The sequence below is a fragment of the Hevea brasiliensis genome, unplaced genomic scaffold, assembly GCF_030052815.1.
Source record: "Hevea brasiliensis isolate MT/VB/25A 57/8 unplaced genomic scaffold, ASM3005281v1 Scaf113, whole genome shotgun sequence".
Lineage (NCBI taxonomy): Eukaryota > Viridiplantae > Streptophyta > Magnoliopsida > Malpighiales > Euphorbiaceae > Hevea > Hevea brasiliensis.
This window is the reverse complement of record NW_026614601.1, coordinates 113,664-121,840: the sequence shown is the minus strand read 5'-3', so window position 1 is coordinate 121,840 and position 8,177 is coordinate 113,664. Positions and strand designations below refer to the sequence as shown.

At 27.3% G+C, this 8,177-nt stretch overlaps 1 long non-coding RNA gene across 1 annotated transcript; it reads left to right on the top strand.

Moving 5' to 3' along the window:
- Nucleotides 1–691: 691 nt before the first annotated feature.
- Nucleotides 692–2,047, top strand: LOC131176445 (uncharacterized). Its single transcript, XR_009146517.1, has 3 exons — nucleotides 692–712; nucleotides 1,155–1,213; nucleotides 1,782–2,047. It is a non-coding gene; the product is annotated as an uncharacterized LOC131176445 (long non-coding RNA).
- Nucleotides 2,048–8,177: the final 6,130 nt, after the last annotated feature.

Here is an 8,177-nt window from a genome sequence, read left to right as displayed (position 1 = left end):
CGTTTTCGGTCCCGAGGCAGAGTAAAAATTCAAAATTTTGTATTTCGAATCGAACCGGCCGAATCGAACCGGACCGGATCGGACCGGTCGAATCGAACCGGCTCCCTTTCCTTTTTCTTCTCCCGCGCGCGTCTCTCTCTTTCCTCTTTCTTTTCTCTCTCCTCCTCTCCCCTGCGCGCGCGTCGCTCCAGTTTCTCCGGCCAAATCCGGCCGATCCGGCCACCGATTGGACCGGGTCTTGTGTCTAAAATCATCTACTCGGCGAGAGCTTTCCATAGACACCAAGAACGCTGAAATCCATCGAGCGGATTGTCCGATTTTTGCTCGGGAAGATTTTCGCCCATTTCGACTTTTGGGCTAGATTTCTCAAAACCGTGAATCCACGAGAAAACCGAGGCTACCAGCACGCTCCACTCGGCGAGAGCTTGGGATATTAATTTCAAAATTTTCCGACAACGTTTTTGGTGGGTCCCACGGAACTTCGCGATGTAATTTCGAGAGCATTAAATGAGCTTAGAAAATTCTGAAAAATTTATGTACTAACCCCGTGTTATGGGCTTCGTGTAGGTATCCTCGATTCGCGGAAATTCGGCGATTGACCAAGATGCGCAAATTTCGCCGCAGACTGCACGAAAAGTCTCCGAATTGGACCGAGGTTTTGGCTAGCCCCCATTGTCGACGTCGAGCGCGTTCGAAGTCGGAATCGGCAAAGGTAAACCGAACCTTGCTTTTTCGTAATTTTCTAGTGCTTAAATAGGATTAAAAATCCATAAAATATTCGTGGTAGCTTAGAAAATTACGATTCTTTTGCAATAGCTTAGTAATATTGCTAAGGACCGTGGGGCAAAGTTTTATAATTTTTAGAGCTTGTTTGGGCGGTTTTGCAAAAATGATCAATAATAAGGACTAAATTGAAATTTTCGCATTGTCATGGATGATTGATTAGAAGCCCCAAGGAGTGGCTGTTTGAAATGATAGAACTGTTGATGTATGGATTGTTAATATAAAAGTGCGTTATTAGACCAGTTTCAGTTTGGGTATGTACTAGGTATAGGGGAGACTGTAGGATTTTCGCACGACTTAGGGCGTGCTTGATCTTTTCTTTTGTTTGTATTGAGTCAGACTGTATTAAATAATTGTAATATAATTGTCAGGTGAGCCGGGACAGCCTTCTTCCTCCGCCCAGCCGTCACAGTAATTTGTCGTCAAGTTTGTGAGTAAAATATTAATTTTAACTGTAATTTCGATATTATTATATGTTCAGCATGCCCATGCATCACTTATATGCATATATTTATGTAGTTAAACTCTAGGCACGAATTATGTTGCATTGATAACTGTTAATGTGCCATGAGTGTTGTTGTGGTAATTTGGAGGCGGTGTGCGTGCGTTGGCGTGCGTGTGATGTGGTGTGGACTATGGATAGGGCGGGTAGACACGGCTTGAGTTCTTCATTGGGACCGGTCCTTCGGGTAGACACGGCTTGAGTTCTTCACTGGGACCCGATTTGGTATTTAAGTGGAAGTCCGAAATGAGTTCTTCACTGGCACAGTTGGATTTAAGAGAGTCAGATAGAGGATCGGCTCCCATATACTATGAATGATGTTACAGGTGTGTGAGTGCTCCAAATTACCTTTTTGATGCTATGATGTGAATATGATGTTAATGTTGCATTTCACTCTACAGGTTGCATTAGTTTCAGATAGTTATAGAGATTATAGTTAAGATTGATATTTTACTCTCTGAGTCGAACGCTCACTCCTGTTCAAAAATTTTTACAGGCCACAGGAGGATATTTTGTTCTGGGTTAACCTGCTTTTATCCTTCGCAGGTTGTTTATCCATGTTTGTGTAATTTTAATTACTCCTAGAATTTCCGCATGTGTTAGCAGTATTTATTTGAATTTGGTCTGTAATATTTTTATCATGTTGGACCTGTAAACTTAAATATGTTATGTATGTTTGATGGATTGGATGAGGGAGCTGAGCTCCCATTTATTTTATGTTGATGAGTATGTGGAGGGTGAGCTGAGCTCCCCAATTGAGTATTTATTGTGTTTACAGGTCGGGTGAGTCAAAAACTCCCCGTTGGAAAGTCCATTTTATGGCCGGACTCTGTCCGTTTGGTTTCTTGAATTTGGGCCCAATGGGCCTCAGATTTGGGTAAATGAACAGTTAAGGCTTACTACGGGCCTCGGGGGCTTTAGGCTGGCCCAGGTCCTAGTGCCGGTCCGGCCCATAGGTTGGGTCGTGACATTTAAAATAAATTACTCATAAAAATTTTTCGTCAGTAATTACCAACAAATTTATTTTTTATCAGTAATATTAAGAAATAAATAGAAAATAAAATTTTTATAATAAATTACCTATGAAAATCCATTATCAATGATTACTAATGAACTATATTTAGATAGTAATATTAACAAAAAAATAAATAAATTAAAAAGATTACTTACGAAATTTTGTTGTCGGTAATTACTAACGAATTATATTTAGTCAGTAATATTAAGAATAAAATAAAAAAAAATTAAAAAACTTAAAACATATTAATTAGGAAAATTTTTAATCAGTAATTATCAACAAATATTGATTTTATCGATAAATTATAAAAAGTGTGAAAATTCTCACATTATTTATTAATAGGTAAAAGAAGAGTTAGTTTCTTTATAAAAGAAAAGTTACTCTCTAACATATGCCAATTATGGCATAGCCACTATGTGGAGTCTATTTTGGGCCTACTAGTAATTTTATTATACTCATTTAAATCTTAAAGATTAAAAAATAATTTTACATTTGAATTAAAATAGTTAATAATTAATATTTAATTTAAAAAGAATACAAAATTTTAAGAATTAAAAATAAATTAAATTAAATTTAAAAATTAAATTAAATTAAAAGTTAATTTAAATTAAAAATTAAATTAAATTAAAAATATAAAATAAAAATTAGCTATGAAAAGTTATCGTTCATAATTATCTATGATAACTTATTGTCATTGTTATTGGTAATCTATGTTAATTTGTTGTCTTCGATGATTCCTAACAAAAAATATTATTAGTAAATAATCAATAATTTATAAGAGTATAGTTTTCCATAAAATTATCTAAAAGAAAAAATTTTAAGTTACCTATGACATAATTTGTCAGTAAATTTAATAACAATATTTTTTGTGTCAATAACAATTAACTATGCTAGAACTTATAGAGGTAATCTTTACTACCAATGAAATAAGGCATATTTGATTGATAATTTTTGTAATTATTTTTTTAATTTGTTGTAGTGATTATGATCATGAATAATTAAATTTAAATATTTATTAAAAATTAATATATTATAATAATATTATATTATATATAAAAATTAATAGAAAAATATAAAAATAAAATCACGTGTGTATATAAAAATTTGGAAAAAAAATTAAATTAGTTAATTACCAAATTAAATTATAATGTTTTTGTGTATAATTAGCTGCTATTGATTTTCTGTTTAATTTCAACTTTGTGATAATTTTAATATTTTATGATAATATGACATTTTCTTAATAAATTTTATTATGCAATTGAATTATTTTCATCTTCATTAATAGTTGTTATGCTTCTAAAAGAAAATAATAATTCAATGTAACATGATATAGAATTATAGTCTAAAAGAAAATAATAATTCAATGTAACATGATATAGAATTATAGTCTAATTTTACTTAAGACTAATAAATTAAACATTAAAAAAAATTAAAAATATATATAAACTAACTTTACTTAATATACTCATAACAATTTACTATTATGATAATTAAGTACTAAGTTTAATTGGACATTGAAAATCAATATATGATTATAATATTATATCCCACACAAAAATTTAACAGAAATTTATATATTTAAAAATTATATATATATATATATATATATATAACGAGTATTAAAAAAACTAATAAAATAAAAAGGCAATGCGAATTAATTCTCAAAGAAAAAATCGAGTGCACCAACTAAATTAGTATTTAAAAAAAAAAAAATAATTTTAATCCCTACGTTTCAGAAGTTTTTTTTTTTTTTTTTTTTTTAAGAATTTCAGAAGGCTTTTTGGTGGGCATAGGGTAGGAGGTATATGATCTTTTCAAATAATTAAGAATTAAAATGTAACAATTTTTTAATTTTATAGGAAATAATTAATATGTATATGTAAACTCTAGATTAATAAATTATAAACCCAGAGCGTGGAAGTGAAGGTTGACATGTCGAAGCAGCGGGCGGATCTACTCGCAAGTTGGTGGGTCAATCGCCCACAGACTTGATGTAAAGTTTATATATATATATATTCATTTAAAATTTATTAAAAATAAAAAATAATAATTTATCTAATTTTTTTAAAAAATAATTATATAAAAATTGAAGTATTATCCAATTAAAAAGATAAATTATATATATATTTTTTGACTTTAAGCCAATAACTGTTCTCTTAGTGTTATTTTCGTCTCTACATGTTTTTATATTCACAAGAATCACTGTTTTTTTTTTCCTCTTAATCTTTATTTCTTTATTTTTTATCAAATAGTTTTTATTTTCTTTTTCATTTTTATGAAAAATACAACATAATTATTTTAAATATAAATAATATAATTCAAATAAATGAGAGGTCATAATGAAAAATTCATTAAAGTCACCAATTGCACCATTATCAAATAACTTTATTTTATATGATAATATATTTATAACTTCAAGAGCTTACTAATATAAGTATTGTATTGTAGAATTCTTAAATTTAAATGATTTTAAAATATGTAAACTTATCAAACACAATTGCAAATTTAAAATTATAACAGTAAGTTATTGATATAAAAAATTTGCATTATTTTTCCCTCAATTAATAGCTTAGTACTATATATAATAATAATTTTCATTTAAATTGAGTAAAACAAAATTTTTCTTACCCACTTATTTGATTTTCTGGCTCTACCCCTTTGCAGCTATGAGCAGACCTACTTGTAAGTAAGTGGAGTCAAAATTTGAAAAAAAAAAGAATATATATATATATATATATATAGAAAAAATTCATTGAAATTTATTAATAATAAAAAATAAAAATTTATCCATTTTTTTAAAAAATAATTATGTAAAAAATAAGTATTATTAAATTAAAAAGACAAACTATAAAGATTTTCTCTATATATTTTATGAAATTTTAATTTAAGTCAATTGAAATAAGAAAATAGAAAAATATTCTTCATATTATACCCTAAGAAAGCCTGAACTGCACTCTCAATATTATTTATCATTTCTTTCATGTTCTGATATTTGCAAGAATCATAATTATTTTTCCCTCGATTTTTATTTTTTTATTCTTTATTTTTTCATTCTCTATCAAATATTTTTTTTTATTTTGTGAAAAATGCAATATAATTATTTTAAATATATATAATATGTTTCAAATAAATGAGAGGTCACACGAAAAAATCATTAAGTTACTAATTTACACCATTATCAAACACTTCTATTTTATATGATAATAAATTTACAATATTAAGAACTTACTAATATAAATATTGTTTAAATTTAAATGATTCTAAAATATGTGATTCATAAAAAATAATTGCAAATTTAACATTATAATGAGAATTTATTATTTTATAAAATTCTTTTCTTTAAATTTTACTTTATTTTATTGCATATAAAAAAGTTTACATTATTTTTTTTCCTCAATTAATAATTTATTACTTTTATACATCGATTATGTGTGTATTTTTAAATTTTAACTTTTGCAGGCAAGTTTTCATACTCAAATATTATATATATATATATATATATATATAAAATTTACTTATAATTTTATTTTTTTTAATACTCAAATATATTTTATAAGTTAATTTTAATTTCTCTACTCTTAAAATATAAAAAGAAATATTAATAATTTATATCTAACTTCAAACTTTTATTAATTTTAATGATTAAGTAATTTATTATATTTATCATTAATTCTTCGAATTATTGAAGACTATATTATTATAATTCTTATAAACAGATTTTTTTAGATTTTATTTTTATTGTAATTGAATAAATTATTATTATTATTATTATTATATTTGATTCCTAAAATTACTAAAAGTTATGACATTATATTTCTTATATGTAAGTTTTTTTTAACTAAATTTTCCTTTGTTGTACTGGTAGTTAGTAATTATATTATGTATAATTCCTCCTATCTTCCTGTTAATAAATTTTAATTATAAGTATAAATTTAGAAAATATTTTGATTTTTAATTTGACTCATCTTATATTAAAAAAAAATTATCGATAAACTGATTGAATTGAAGAGACGTGTAATTTATATTTTTTTTAATTACATATTTCATTAATTATAAAACTATCATAGCTAATTTTATAATTAGAATTTGAATTTTAGAAATCTGATGAAGTATTCATTGCAATTTTAGAATTTGGTAGCTTATTTGATTGAAATTTCTAAATTTATTTGAATTTTTTTTTTTTGTTCAACGAGAGTTAAAACTCTCTCATTTGCAATGAAATTTCTGATTTCTGGGTAGCAATTTTTGCACTTTGTATTTTAATTTTGCGATGAAAATTTTGTTAGAAATTTTAATTTGTAAAATTGAAAAATTGAATAGAACACGAAAAGCAGAATGGGCAATTTTTTTTTTAATTTTTTTAATTTTATTTCAACTAAGACCAACATTTATAATTAAAAAAATACTTTTAATTATATTTTTTATATAAATAATTTTAATTAAATTCAAATTTTTCCTAAAATAAAATGGGGGATGAAAAAAATGAAAATTAAAGAAAAGAAGATTCTCGCTAGGTTGTTGAATGCATAAATAATTCTAAACATGAAAATAAATTTTTTATTTAATTTCTATTTTTTAAAAATAATTTTTTAAAATTAAAAATTAATTTTTATTTTTTATATTTTAAACAAGAACAATATAATAAAAAATTTAATTAAATTAAATTTTTATAAATTTTTAGTTTTCAAACGAGCCCTCAATCTAGACTTGATCCTCACGCGAACCATTAATCCAACTCCGATTTGAATTTGAATCTGTTGGTTCAGTTTCAATTCCGACCCAAAACTTGATCATGGCCAGTCCTAGCAATGGAGAATGCACATCTCCACAAAGCCCATTGGCAATTGTAATCCTTTCTCAGTCCAACCTACAATTTTCTCTTGCCCATGCTCGTGCCAGGATCCGGCCCAACTAGTAATCAACCATTATTTTGTTGTGGCACAACTAGGGTTGACTTCACACCCTAAATTATTGAATTCTTATCTAGGCTTTTGCTTATTTACTATTTCGTTTGTTTCAGTTTCTAATAATTTAGTATCTAATTCTATTTCTTTGAATTCTTGAGTTCTTTATCATTCTATCTTTGTGTTCTTTTTTTTTTTTCTTTTTTTTTTTCTGTTGCTTCTCTTTATTTTGTGTCTTCAGTATTGTCTTGAATTTTAATTTTGTTGAATATTACAAGTTAATTATTTTGAGTGAGTTTGGTTAGTTCCTTAGAGAGCTAAAAAGAAAAATTAAAGAGTGAAAAAAAGGCAAGAGAGTATGAGCACATAAAAGGGTAAAAGCCTAAATTGTGTGAAATACGAGTGAAGTGACATTGATTGAGTGTAAACACATGAGAGAGCGTTGTGAGGATATTTGCTAACATTCTTTTACAGGTCTTACAATTATGTTGCACAAAAATAGTGAAGAAGAGAAACCAGATCAATTCTTCGCAACGCAAGCTATTCAACAACAGTATGAGCAATTGACTTTGATGCTTGGAGACATAAGGAATCAAATGGAAAGACAAGGGGCTAGACTAAATAAGCAAAATGCTACTATAGGTAACTTGCAAAGGGAGAGGCCCAATGCTAGGAGGCAAGTTAGACACAACAACAATAACCCTCCCCCTGAAGAGTTTGAAGATGAGCAGGATGAAGAAGATGAGAATAATGATGATCAGGGTTCAATCATAAATGAGGGCAGATTTTATCAGAGGAGAGAAAGGCATGAAAGGAGGCCAATGAGAGATGACAGGGGGAGAAATGGTGTTGATCCAAATATTGAAAGCATCAAAATGAAAATTCCATCTTTTCAAGGGAAGAATGATCCAGATGTTTACCTTGAGTGGGAACGCAAAGTTGAGCTAGCCTTTGACTGTCACAACTATTCAGA